At 33.7% G+C, this 15,443-nt stretch overlaps 1 long non-coding RNA gene across 9 annotated transcripts; it reads left to right on the top strand.

Annotated features, from left to right (window-relative positions):
- The first annotated feature begins 225 nt into the window (after window positions 1-225).
- LOC141699845 (uncharacterized) lies at window positions 226-8,607 on the top strand. 9 transcript variants are annotated; one of them, XR_012566132.1, is made up of 5 exons: window positions 226-442; window positions 3,518-3,602; window positions 4,152-4,236; window positions 5,241-5,628; window positions 5,791-8,607. It is a non-coding gene; the product is annotated as an uncharacterized LOC141699845 (long non-coding RNA). The 9 variants fall into 9 exon arrangements; XR_012566131.1 differs by having other exon boundaries at window positions 3,530-3,602; window positions 5,241-8,607; XR_012566125.1 differs by having other exon boundaries at window positions 5,241-8,607.
- Window positions 8,608-15,443: the final 6,836 nt, after the last annotated feature.

Genomic DNA, 15,443 nt, shown 5'->3' with positions numbered 1-15,443 from the left:
ACACAGATAGAGAAAGGCAAAGAAGCAAGACGCAATCACTATATGCGTTAATTCAATAACGCAAAAAGACTGTCTGAAATCTTGAAAATACTTATAAAGTAAAAAACAAACAAAAAAAAAACGCTAATAGTGAGTTGCTTTAGAAACGGATTGACTGCATGCGTTACATCCTTAACGCCAGCCACACATACGTTACCCATGTGCCATTGAAAGGACTGCTTTCAATCGGGTGCTATTTTGGGCATCTATTGCGAAATTGTGCTAAATTGGCCCATTACCCGATTATCGGTTAGTTCATGGAGGTTTAACTTTATGTTTCACAAAATCCTCTAAACTAGTGTTGATGAAAATTGTAATCAAGCAATATTCATGAAACCCAGAGCACACACTATATCATGGACCATAAATTGAGCTACACAACAATAAGTGGATCATACAAATGGTACTTTTCTTACTCGTATCAATTTAATTCTTGCTGCTTTAGTGTTAATTTTATATATTGGGGTTTTGTGATATAAATGTGTATTTCATTAACTGGTACTCCTTTGTTTTAAGAGACCCGTGATGCAGAATGTTCGATTATAAACGAATAGTGTCCATTTAGGAAGTTGCGTTTAGGTTATCGCCTAGAGAGTTTATATAATATTTTCTAAACGGTTACAAAAAAGCCCAGAAAAATAGACCTATAACAGATAAACCTAGCATCAAACATAAGATACCGATAGGCCCTATTTGGATGGGAGGTTGAAAAATGAGAGGTTGGGTTTAGATAGGTTATGCTAGGTTGGGATGGGGTGGCTTGTATCAGGTTGAACCTCTATCTTATTTGGATGCAGGGACTGGAAAGGGAAGGGTTCAACCCTCCTATCATTTAGATTTAGATGAAATGTTTGGTGTTGGATGATGGGATACACGTGTGCTTAAGCAAAATAAAAAAAGAAATATATTTATTTTAAAATAATAATTTAAATCTTTTACCTTTAAAAACTTAGAACTCAAATTTTTAAAGATTTTTTAATAAAATTTAAATTTGGAAATCTGAAAAAACTATTAACGAATAATTGAATTACTTCTTCATTTTATATTCATGTTTGTTCCTCATTTTCAGGTATTGATATTTTATTCAAAAAAGAAGAATTATTTTCAGACTTCTAAACCCGATTAATAACATTACTTATGTTCTCCCTCAGTTTTTTTATATATCGTTTGACTTTCTTGTACACAATTCTAAGTCCTTTGACTGTATGGATAAAATAATATTTTTTAAAATTTTCGTTTTGTAAATTAAATTTTTAGTTATATATTTTTATTCACAAAAAGAAAAAAATTAAAAAAATTATTATTTTAACTATGCAGTGTGGGTATAAAAATCAAACGTCATTAAAAAAACAGCGTGAGAGTAATATACTAAATTATACTAATAATAAACTAAATTATACTAATAGTAATTAAAGTAAATTACAAGTACAGGTACGTAGTGGTACACTTCTACAGTAAACAACTGACTTTTATAAAAATATAAAAATAAATGATAATGAGAAACAGCGTTGCATGGAGGGTAGTAAAAATAAATGATAATGGGAAACAGCGTTGCTGGTCAGTAGTAGTAGTAGTCAGAGGCTCAGAGCTACAAATACAAGTACAACAGATAAGCGTGACATTTCCAAATTCCAACACCCCAATTTGAGGTGTTGAAACTCTCTCTTTTTTCTATTAGAAGGAAACCCTCTGCAACACCTCGCTCAACCCTTAGCAACCCACCCCTCCGTTTCAAAAACTTTCCCATACAAGGGTTAGGATATTTAAACTTCTACCAACCCAATCTATTCCTCCCCAACCCCCAATCCAAACAAATCCCTTAAGGTTGGGGGCTCCAATCGGGGACGTTGCCCCGACCTCATCGGGGACCACGTTGCATTCTCGAACCCCTAAACACCATGTATCCCAACTCGCTGACCGGGCAGCCAGACCCCCGAAATTCCATTCCAGCATTTGGGGCATAAACCGATTCAAGACATATTGTAACAAATCTCCACCTTGACTCGGGAAGCACGTTCGGGGTGCTTCACCCCTGGACCCCGACTCACTGACCGGGCAGTGAGACCCCCGAAGTCCCGACATTTGGGGTATAAACCGATCCAAGGCATATTCCAACAGAGCCATTTTTTTATCTACGGTTGGAATCGTATCGGGATAGAGATTTTATGCCGAGGTTGAGGTTGAGTTTTGATTAAATTACCAAAGCTCTTTACATTGATCTTTGCTTTCATTTTCTCCTTTGTCTACTGGAATCACTTAGGATTATAATTGAGGTGCGATGCAAATGAAATCACCAAGTTGTTTGTTGATCTATCTATTTTCCGCTTTCTCAACTTATCATCGCCTACTTTCTTGTCCTTTTTTTTACACTTCATTCCATTTTATTACAAAGGATATTCTTAATGTTATTATCTTACATTTGACTTTTTTCATTAATGGCTAAATCTTTTTAGCTAAACTCGTCATGAAACAAACATATATCTATATGAAAATTAGAAACGCCTTTTTCATGCCTACTACGATGCATCACTGTAATGCCATACTTTGGTTATGACTTATGACTAAGAATAATATCAATCATTGATAATTAAGTACCGTACATTTCGTGTGCCTACAAGTGTCAGATCACCTACAATATTACACTTTGAAAAGTATCACTTGCAATTTATAGATCCTTGACACTTTCTTTACTTGGTAATAACTAGTATATTTAATATAAAGTATGTTCATATTTTTCTAAAAGGGAAATATTTTTTGAAAGTAAATCCATGATAGTCAAAATTTTTTAAATTACTTTGATAAGTCAGCCACTTTTCTTCATTTTATGCTTGTCTTTTTAAATGGTATTGTTTGAAGTGTCAAATTATTTCGAGTTGTAGTCTAAAATTTAAGTTTGGGAGGGGTAAAAGAAGTTAATGTTTAATGCATTTTGTGGTACTATTGGAAGCAATCAACACCACAGTAATATGGTGAATATATTTTGTTCTCACTCTTATCTTAAATATTTGCTTTTTTATAGAATAACTTTTGTATTAAAATGTTTTCCTTTCTTTCATTTTCAAAGTGTAATTAATGCTAAAAATCCAACTATATCATAATCAAAAAATTGACCCCGTCTTTAATTTTTTTAATCATGGCAGGCTCAAAAAATATTAACCTGGTCGATTATTTCAAATTATATATTAAAAGTTATATGGTTTAGTTGACTGCGGGTACAATACTATCAATAAAAATATTGGCTTTTGTCCATTCATATTATGTCAATTTTTTCGTATATAAACTATTGCTCGTATCTTTTTTCATATAATCATTCATTTTTTTCCAATATAAGAACTTGTTTTTAGTCGTAAATTTGCAAATATATGTGTGTAAACTAGATTAATTTGTTACACGTGTTGATGCATTTACCTATTCAAGGTGATATATGGGGTTTTTCTTGGCATTTTTAATGTACGAGCTTGACGTTTTTTAAATCCAGAGCTTTATCCAGGCTTATGGATTCGAGCTGGGCTGGATTGGACAGGCTTTTGGGGGCCAATATATTTGTGCATCTTTAAATAGAGGTATTAAATCCAATTAATCAACGATTTTCGGAGCTCTTTATTGTTTTGGGTTATTAGTTAACGAGTTTGGATCAACACAAGCTCTAAAACCATTTTTTCTTTTCATGCCACATTTTTGAATCTGAATTATATGGCAATATGCTGCAAGCAACTGTAGAGCTGATATGCTAAATTAGACGATACTATTTGTTATTAGCTTTTCAGATATAAGCATACTTTTAGTATTATCATTAATTCCACAGTTTGCTGAAGAGTTTGGAATGGGTTGAATTTAAAATGATTCTTTTTGAGCTTCCAATGGTAATAGTTGGCATTCATATTATGTCAATTTTTTTTGTAAATTAACTATTGCTTGTATATTTTTTTTTCATATAATCATTCATTTTTTACCAATATTAGTAGAACTTGTTTTTAGCCGTAAATTTGCGAATATATGTATGTAAACTAGATTAATTTGATAAACGTGTAGATACATTTACCTTTTCAAGGTGATATCTGGGATTTTTTTTGGCATTTTTAATGCACGAGCTTGACGTTTTTAAAATGCAGAACTTTATCCAGGCATATGGATTCGAGCTAGGCTGGATTGGACAGGCTTTTCAGGGCCAGGCTATTTGTTCATCTTTAAATAGAGGTATTAAATCCAATTAATAAACGATTTTCGGAGCTCTTTATTGTTTCGGGTTTTTAGTTAACGAGTTTGGATCAACACAAGCTCTGAGACTAATTCTTCTTTTCATGCCACATTTTGAAGCTGAATTATATGGAAATATGCTACATGCAACTCTAGAGCTGATATTCTAAATTAGACGATACTATTTGTTATTAGCTTTTAGATACAAGCATATTTTTAGTATTATCATTAATTCCACAGTATGCTGACGAGTTTGGAGTGGGTTGAATTAAAAATGATTCCTTTTGAGCTTTTTATAGTAATATTTGGCAAATTTTTTAAGCTGAATTCTGATTTCTAAATTACAATTGCAACAATTTAGAGTAAAATTTTGGTCCTGAAGCAATAATTTTTATTTAAAAAAACATAATAAATTTTTAGAGTGTATTAAAAATTTTAAAATTTTAAATTTTGTGGAAATATATAGAAATCAATTTTTTTTACAAAAACTTGTAGCAATTAAGTAAAATTGTAATATTTTATTTCAATAGTTAGGATGTTAAAGATTGATTACCTGTCAAAAAAAGGGATGTTAAAGATTAATGGGCGAGTGAATTAATGATTCTTTGTACCTTAAAATAAAAAACAGCCCTAAATACTCAGTTTCGGGATATTGACAGTAATTGCTGACCTGATACGCATATGAGAGAGTCGTGGCAGCCGAGTTTTCATTAAAACCTGATATGCAAGTGCCAACAATCTCTCAGCCTGCATACGCAAATCGCAGTGACCTACCCCCAGAGACAAATTTCCTGTGCAAGTGTCTGATTGATAAGCATGTGTGTGCAGCGTGGATGTGTAACTTTTTTTTTATTTTTAAACTTTTTTCAGTACATGATACACAAGTCTTTCCAATGTAAATGTATGCGTGTTAGTTCTGTAACAAAAAATTTAAGCAATAACTCAATGTACTGTTCACAGATTCGTACTATTATGCTCACAAAATTTCTTTATAATGCTTGCAGATGCCATTCCTCAACATCACTGCTCCTGGCCTCCATTAAACTAGACAAAGCGCACACGGGTATATAGTTAGTAATATATAGAGTAGATGCACATAATGAGACCGCATATTAGATCGGAAAAATGGGCCTTGATTTTGAAAAGCAGTTATTTTAAAATAAACATATTTGGTATTAAATCCATTCTTTTAAAGATTAATAACTTTTATTTTATAAAACTATAAATTTCCGAAGATTTTTGAAGATCTTCTTAGATAGATATACTTTATAATTGAGCCAAAAGCAGTGTACATTTTGTAAAAGGTAACTTTTTTTAGTAATTACAATGTCAGTCTAATCCTCTTCTTCGCTTGTCATTTGGATTTGGCTTCATCAGGGCCACGATTTCCTAGTAAGCAACCCATCTTCTTTTTGTTTAGTATTGTATGATGAATTGAATATATGTCCTAAATTAGTGCAAGTATATGTTTTATTTCTTTAAGGCTTGTTTCTGTTGGATTTAAACTCTTACTATAATTACTTATATATATAATTACTTATATATTGATCGCAGGTGGCGGAACCGAGGGACTAGCCTAGGCTCGATTGCTGGTAGACCCTTGAAAATTAATAGATATAAAAGTTTCAATTCCAGACTGACCTTTTTAGAATTATTAGGTCAACAAATTCAAGCCTGTTGGGTATTTAGAAAATACAGGTAACACCTTTTGGGACTATCAATTCCTGGATCGACATAAATCACTAAATGCAACTTTTGCAAATAACAAAAGACATTTGGTTCATTCCGACGCTAGGAGGGTTGTTCCAAAAATAGTCACAAAATATTACCAGTCTAAAATTCGTGTTTTTGCCTTATACACCTTTGCGTTGTGTTTGGTTGAAGAGAATGATATAGAGATGGAATAGATTGAAAATTGTGAACAAAATTTCAGAAAATAGAAAACATATGGGAGGGAAGAGTGAATAGAAACGCGGGGTTGCAAATTGATTAAGATGAGGTTTGGGGAAAAATTAAGGAGAATAGAGTATTCCTTTTCTAGTTGGTGAGTTGAACCCAAATTGAGATTGCTATGTACGGATGGAGGAAGGGGTGAAAATTATGTATAGTTACACTTAAAATTGTAATACCATTCCCTCCCAAAAATCATTAACCCCAACCCAGCACAACATTGTGATGAGACACTTGCAAACTAAGCTCCAACCAAAAAGTTAAAAATATATGTTGTCACTGCACAAGAAGATTACTTAAAAATACTAAAACAATTGGCTGTGTTTGGTTGGGATGAATGAAAAGGGAGGGAATGGAATGAAATTTGAACTATAATATGCATGATTGTTCACATTTTTCATTCTTTCCTCCATTCATTTCCTAACACCCTAAACTAAAGTTCAAACACCCCATTTTGAGAAGGAATGCTCCATTCCTTATCCTACCTATTTTGTTCATAATTTCTATCATAACAAATTTGCACTCACTCTTTTTTTCTCAAATCATCCCTCCAACTTCTATTATTTCTCACTTATTTTTTCTTTCCATTCCATTCTCCCCAACCAAACACAACATTGGTGCATATCTGGACTGTTCATGTTTATGGGACCTTTCTATAAAAGAAGTTGGAAAATGCAGCAACCCTTGTCTCTGGGAATTTTTGATTGGCTGAAGTTGTAATGGATTTCTTGCTATCATGATACAGTTTCTTTTTTGCTTTTTTATTCTAGGCTGAAGCCTTAGTGGAAGAAATATATTTAAATCCTTTAAAAGTTGCTCCCTCTGTCCCTCCCATTTGTTTACACTTTCCTTTTTTGGATGTCCCTTCCAATTGTTTACATTTCAAAACTTTCCAAAAATGGTAAGATTTTTATAATTTTTAAAATAACTACATCCACTACTTCTCTTAACTATACCCACTTTATACATATAATATTAATTGGTCCCATTACTTTACTCATTTTTTTAACATTCCTCCACTATTTTATCATTTCTCTTAAACTCCGCGCCCCACCCAAATGTAAACATTTGGGAGGGACGGAGGGAGTATAAAATATCCCAAGTCTAGATAATACTAGGATTTAGCCACTATGTTGGAGAGTATGGTATACATGCTCGAGATAATTTTTTTCCATTATTTTTTTTACTTAGTAACGTGCTTTAGTAATCCTGGACGTAAAGAATAAAACAAAAGTTTGCATTTTATGTCTGGATCTTTAAATTTTCTTAGGATTTTTTTATATTTGCTGAAAAAATGAATACAAATCCCCTAACTATATTAGCTAATAGTTTGACACATCCGGACTTTATTGTATTATTTGTGGCAGAAACTATACAGTTAACAAGAGCAATGCTAGGTTCTCCTTTCCATTGTAAAATGGAATCAAAATTAATGGAGAATGTGCAAATTTGTATGAAGACCCTTGAAGATTCGCCGTTTTTCCAATCATTCTTGACCCAAATTGAGAGACCGCAACTTTCAGACAGCATTCTCAAAGTTTTAGGCACCGAATCAAGCATGCAAATGGTGATATAAGGCCTTGGTAACATTGGATCAAATGTAAACTCGTGACTGCAACTTGGCCTTGCAATATTGATGAAGAGAAAGTTTTGTTGGATAAGTAACATAGAGGTATTCGATCCAGTCATAACTGTCAGAGAATCCAGGGTCTTGGAAGCTCTTGGGTGTTGTGTGTTGAACGTTGACGAACAATGTTGAAGACAAGCTCTTAAACCGACTTTGTTTTTCATGCCACATTGTGACGAAAATCTGTATATGGGAATCTGCTACAGGCGAACTGGGGAATTGATATGTTAGAACGGATCATACTAATTGGTAACACTTTTACAAGGTATATGCATGACTGGATTTTCTATGCCAGCTTTAACGAAAAGTGGGAATTCATTAGAAATTCCAAGAAAGAGTATATCCTGGCTGCTTTAAGCTTTACAAAAGAATTTGAGATTGCTGGAACTACAAAACACTTGGTGTGTGGTTTTACAGAGACTAAATGGCATTTTTTTCGCCCAATGTCTGAATCTGAATTGCAGCTGCGCAAGTTTTCCTGGATAGCAATATCAAGTACTGCAATATCCATTATTATGTAATGTATACATCCATTGTGGTCATTCTAAGAAAGAAATTTTACTTGCAGATAAATGTGTTCTGCCAATATATGTAGTAGTTATTTTGGTGTCAAGTTTTTCTCACATGCGTGTTACAGATGAAAAAATTGCCACCTTTTGTGCTGCGCGGCTTTTAAGAGGTTGTGCTTGGTGTGATGGTTAAATGGACCGTGAGTTTGAACCTTGACTTTGTTAATGTGGTTGCCAGAACAAGTACTTTGTGTTTTTCAAAATTAATCTGGTTTCTCTTCTTGACTTTGGTTGTTTCCAATTTTATAATGCTACTATTTCCTGTTTGACAGTGTTTAGTATGTTGGTATGGTGCCCGCAAACTTTTCTAACCGAGTTACGGCATTATCTCTTGAGAAAATTCTCTTCAACTATATTCAAAAAATTGCAGTCTCATCTAGAAAATTCCTAGAAATAGGAATAAAGTAAGAATATTTATAAGCAAAAGATATGATTTTCAAACAAGAGATAAGATAGATATTATTTAAATGGGTTTGTTTGAAAATATTTGAATTATTATAGAAAGATAATTTGTTAGTTTGTTTTGAAAGAGATAAACTTATTAAAAGATAAGTGTTTGAATATTCAAAACTAAGTTTATCAGATAGGATTTGTTTGAGATAAAGCAGAAAGATATATCAGCGAAACATGATTTACATAAACCCTAACAAACTTAAACTGCATTCGTGGAAAGTATGAAGCATCTGCATTATTTTGGATTCTTTTATAAAGAAAGGAAATATTTTCTCAGTTCCTTCCAATTGTTTATATTTCTGAGAAAGTGTTCGGCACGCATTTTAATGTGCATAAAAAGTATAGTTATGTAACTTATTTTTATAATTTTTTTTTCTGAATAAAAGTTGAATGTTTTAATTTTTATTCAGAAAAATAAAATTGAAAAAAAATATTACGAAACTATACTTTATATGCACCTTAAAATACGTGTCGGACAATCTTTAAAAAATGTAAATAATTGAAAGGGACGGAGGGAGTACGTAGTAAAAGTGAAACATGTTCAAAATTTAGGTACAAAACTTGCTGGTATTGTACGAATTAGTAGTACATTTTTTGAGTCCATTACTTCTCTTTCTGTACGTTTTAAATGCACAAATTTGTTTCCCTAAAAAATTTGCACAGTTTTTTTTTTTAACGTTTGTGCGTTCTTCTTTGCTCTGAGAAGCTCTTTAGTTAAGCTTTGTGTCACATTATTGGATAACAACTTAAAATTCCTGAGTTCTCATCTTTGAAGTTGAGCTTCACTTTGTAACATTTTGGGCTCTGCAGACAACCTTTACTACCTCAAGTTGATGCTTACAAAACTTGTTGACATTGGCGTCCTGCTCTGGTTTCCTTGTTTCAATCTGTGTATGATATGTCCTGCACGAGATGAACCTCTCTTTCAAAGAACTTATTTCAATGTTCAATTGTGACAGAGAATCTTTATCCTTCAGACTCAAGTGATCAAAAACTTCCCTAGTCATCTCACCTTTTTTATAAACATACTTGTTTTAAGCTGGTCTACACTTACAAGACCTTACGCTTCTTCTCAAACGCTTTAGAATTAGTATGTTTCTGCTCATTACCATTTTTTATGTCTTGCATGATCTGTTCCAGTCGAGATTTATAATGAGCCAACTTGGCGTCATTCTTTTGCTGCTTGGATATAAATGAATTGTTATGCGGTTGACAGTTTTACAGATACAATTGATATACAAGTATGAAGAACACAGGGAAATATAGAAGATGACAATGATTATACAGTATATGATTTTGAGAGAATGAATGTTATATTGTTTTGTTTACATGATGATCTGAATATAAGAGTATTCACCACAAACTTGACTTAACTCACTAGACAACCTCACATATATACTAACTAATTCTATTCTATTATAACAGAAATGCCAGGAACTTGACAGCCTGTATTAGCTGTCTTCTGTTGCCACATCAGCTGTACACTCTTCAGCAATCTCACTAGCACTGGTATCTGTAACAGCCCCCCTCAAGTTGGAGGCTTGGAAGAGGTTACAAACTCCCAACTTGCCGCAAAAGAAATGCAGAGATGCAGAAGGCAATGCCTTAGTAAACATGTCAGCTGGTTGCAGTGTGGTAGAAATATGTGAGGTAGTGATTATGCCCTGTTGAAGCTTTTCTCTAACAAGATGACAATCAATCTCTATGTGCTTCGTACGTTCATGAAACACAGAATTGGAAGCAATGTAGAGAGCGGATTTACTGTCACAATGCAGGGTGACAGGGGTGAGAGTGTCAATACCAAAAACATGAAACAGATTTAATAACCAGGTAATTTCACAACAAGAATCAACCATACTTCTATACTCAGCCTCAGCTGAGGACTTAGATACAGTAGGTTGTTTCTTGCATTTCCAAGAGATAAGAGAATGACCAAACAACAAACAATATCCAGTAAGGGAATGTCTAGATTCTTTGCAGCCAGCCCAATCTGAGTCACAGAAAGCTTGAAGAGTACAAGGGTTGGAAGCATGCATAAACATACCTTGACCAAGAGTACCCTTAAGATATTTAATGATCAGTTTTAGGAGAAGCCATAAATTGAGAAAGTACTTGAACAGGATAAGACAAGTCAGGCCGTGTCACAGTAAGATATAATAATCTTCCAACTAATCTTCTGTAAGCAGAACCATCAGAAGGAGAAAGAAGAGCACTCCGAGAATCCTGTAAAATATGATTTTGCTCCATAGGAACTTTGGAAGGTTTACAGGAAAGAAAACCAGTATCAGTGAGTATATCAAGAGTATACTTGTATTAATGCAAATAAGCACCACTAGAGTTTCTGGCCACCTCTATACCAAGAAAATATTTCAGATTACCCAAATCTTTTAGCTTGAAGGATTTAGCCAAATGATCCTTAACTTGTTGAATATGAGTAAAAGAGGTACCAGTAATAAGAATATCATCTACATATACCAAAACAGCCACAAAATCTCCTGACAAAGTAAATGTAAACAAGCTGTTGTCTGAGTGTGACTGAATAAAACCATATTGTTTAAGAGCATCAGAAAATTTGGAAAACCAGCACCTTGGGGCCTGTTTGAGCCCATATAAAGATTTTCTAAGCTTGCAAACATAAGCAGTAGGATCAGAGATATGCTGAACAACAGGTAGGGAAGATAGCTGCAAATATCCTGGAGGTAATTTCATATACACCTCTTCATGCAAATCACCATGGAGAAATGTATTTGTAACATCTAACTGAGAAATGGACCAACCTTTAGAGACAGCAATGGCAATGAGTAATCTGACTATTGTCATTTTAGCCACAGGGGCAAAGGTTTCAAAATAATCCAATCCATAGGTTTGAGTGAAACCTCTAGCAACTAATCTTGCCTTATATCTTTCAACTGACCCATTAGGCAAATACTTTACCTTGAACATCCATTTACAATCAACTATATGTTTATCTGTTGGTTTAGGAATAATTTCCCAGGTGTGATTGAGTTCAAGAGCACTCAATTCTAACTTCATGGCATCAAGCCAATTAGTATTTGTAACAGCTTGTTTAAAGGTATAAGGTATATGTGTTTGAGCAGTAGCAGTCAAGAAATGGGAATATGAAGGAGTGAAAGCAACAAATGAGGTGTATTTGTGTAAAGGATAATAAGGAAGAGAAGTACCTAAAACCATGTGTGTGGAGGAGTCTTGAAGATTGGTAAGAATGTGAGATGGTAACCCTGTATAGCCCTTTAAGTCGAGAAGAAATTGTTCTTTGTCTTGCTGGTCTTGTAACTATAGTATCTGGATTTGTAACTGATTGAGTGACAGAAGTATCAGTAATAATGATATCTGATGTAACAGGCTGAGTATCTGTAGAAAGATCAGGAACTGATAGAATAATATCAGTTGATTCAGAAGAACAAGCTTCCAAAGAAATCTGTTATTATTTCCAACATTCTGTTGCTGAAATCTGACATTCATTGCCATACTCTCAGATACTCCTATTTTAGAGAAATCTCTCTGATTCTCTTCTTGCAACAACATAGAGTAAGCATGTCCAAGATCTGGCAAGGGATTCATAAGCAAAATCTGGCCTCTAGTATTGATAAACTGATCATTGAGTCCCATAAGAAACTGACTCAACTTATTCATCTGCTTATATTGATCAAGCTTTTGAGACACTCCACAAGCACAATTACTAGTTGCACAGATACATCTAGGAATAGGAGACAGAGTATCTAATTCATCCATTAAGCCTCTAAATACAGTAAAATAGGCAGTTATAGACTTATTTCATTGAGTTAAAGATGACAAATCTTTCTTCAATTGAAATAACCTAGGCACATTAGTTTGAGCAAACCTTGCAGATAAATCATCCCAAATCTGTTTAGCTGTGTGCATATACACTACACTTTTACGTATCTCAGTAGATATAGAATTCAATAACCATGAAATTGTTGGATTTTTAACGCAGCGGGGGCATGGAAAAACACTTTTACACATACAAAATCCAAATAAAAGCATACAGATCATGAATAAAAATTCGAGGGATCGAATCTAACCTTTTAAAATAATTCGGAGACAACGATCAGAGATCCTTAGCAGTTGCTCCTCAAGTGTGAAGCACTCCACCGGTATCCACCAAGAAAACGATGTTAAGGAGGAGGAAGAAGGTGGAGATAATTGGGTTTTCCAAACTTTTTGGGTTTTTCGGGTTCGATGGGGTTCGAATAAAATTAGGGTCTATAATAGTGTATTTATAGGCAAAATTTTCAGCTGAAATTTTCCCATTAATATTATTATTATTATTATCCCATTTTTTATTCTCATTAATAATTAAAACACCTTTTAATTACTAATCCTTTTTCTAAACACTTTAGAAATAATTCTCTCTCTTGATTTAATTTCCAAAGATTAAATTCTTAATTAATAATATTAAGAACTTTTCTTAATTAATTTATAATCAATTAAATCTCATTTAATCAATTATTAAATTTGCCAATTAATTATTTATTTCACAAATAAATAATTATTAGCCATTATTAATTAATTCCTCCACCATTAAATCATTCTCTTTTTATGGTGTGACCCTGTAGGTTGAATATTAAGCCGGTAGTAGAAATAAATAATAATAAAACTATTTTATCATTATTTATATAAATTCTCTAATTTATTAAATATGATTAATTAATTAATCACATTTATTCTACATCGCGAGGGATACTTCTCAGCATATCGCGACTATCCGGATAATATGAATTCACTGCTTAGAATACCAAGAACCTATTCAGTGAATAGTTACCGTACAATAAACTCCTTCTACCCTACAATGTCCCGATTAAATACAAGGCATGGATCTCGTGTCAAGCCTATCTAATTCAATCACTTGCTTACCATTTACTATGCGTAGTTTTATGCAAATTAGAAACTCCTTTCTAATTTCATTCACTCTGGCCAGAGATTCCTGAACTAGCATAAGTGGATCAGCCTTGAACATTCGCTTCCTTCACTGGAAGGGGTAGATCCTTTATTGATCATACACTATCTTCGTGTACAAATTCCTATACCGGAAGAGCCCTAATAATTATCCCTGGAGACTAAGAACTAAACCAAAGCATAGTTCAGTGTACACAAGATGACTATGATGACCTCAAGTCTAAGGATACTTGTACAACTATCACTAAGCGAACAACTGCTGACACATGAGTGAACTCCATCAGTTGTTCAGCTGGGCGAGTCATGTTCAGTGAACTTATTCTATAATAAGCACCTACATACTAGCTATAGTGTCACCACACAAATGTCTATGAGAACAGACATCCTTCATAATGAAGCAAGCATAGTATATACCGATCTTTGCGGATTATTAATTACCAGTTAGTAATCCTATGACCAGGAACTATTTAAGTTTAGAGTTATCATCTTTTTAGGTCTCACTATTATGATCTCATCATAATCCATAAAAAGCTTTACTCTAAACTATGGTATATCTTATTTAAACACTTAAATAGATAGAGCCCGTAATAAAAACAAAACAAGTCTTTTATTAATATCAATGAAATCAAAACAGATTACATAAAAGTTATTCCTAAATCCTAATACATGATTGGACTTAGGACATATTCCTTTCAATCTCCCACTTGTACTAAAACCAATCACTCTGGTATCTAATACCCATCTTGTCTTTATGACGATCAAAGTGACTTTCATAAAGTAGCTTTGTGAGTGGGTCTGTTATGTTGTTATGTGTGTCAATTCTAATTCAATACAATATAAGAAATGTTACCGCGCTCCCACTAACCCTTTTGTAGACGCATGGTTCATCTACGTTTTTTGATAAAATCAAACTCTTTGATTGTCTCATCAAAACGAATGTTCCAACTTTTGAGAAGCCTGCTTTAAATCACATATGGTTCGCAGCAGCTTACACACTAGGTTTTCATTTCTCTTGGAAAGAAAACCATCTGGCTAATTTCCAGATCTCATAGTCGTAGTAAGCAGCAATCGCAAGCAAAATCCGAACTAATTTTAACAGGGCTATAGGTAAAAGGTTTCATCAAAGTCAATCCATTGCCTTTGTTTGAATCCTTTTGCCAAAAGCCTGGCCTTAAAGGTCTCCACCTGGCCATCTGCTATAATCTATCTTTTGTATACCGTATACATAGATTCCATTCCGGATTTCATGGCACTTTACCATTTCTCTGAGTCAACACTACTCATAGCCTCATTATAGGTCACAGGGTCGTCATCATCAATGATCGACAACTCATTGTCATTCTCAATGACAAGGCCATAATACCTATCAAGTTGGCGAGACACTCTCCCTGATCTATGAATGGGCTGTTCCACAAAAGGTTGTTCAGTCAGAACAGGTGTTTCCACTTGATCCGTAGTAGTTTGTGCTTCTTGAACTTCATTAAGTTCAATTTTGCTCCCACTGTTTCCTTCAAGGATAAACTCCTTTTCCAAGAAGGTAGCATGTCTGGAGACAAACACCCGATGTCTGGAGTCTCTTTAGGATATCCCACAAAACTACATTTTACGGATCGATATTCCAGCTTATCTGGGTCAACTTACTTGACATAAGCTGGACATCCCCAAATCTT

This window comes from Apium graveolens, unplaced genomic scaffold (genome assembly GCF_009905375.1).
Source record: "Apium graveolens cultivar Ventura unplaced genomic scaffold, ASM990537v1 ctg1405, whole genome shotgun sequence".
Lineage (NCBI taxonomy): Eukaryota > Viridiplantae > Streptophyta > Magnoliopsida > Apiales > Apiaceae > Apium > Apium graveolens.
Note: the sequence above shows the minus strand (reverse complement) of the source record. Positions and strands in the feature narration are given on the sequence as shown.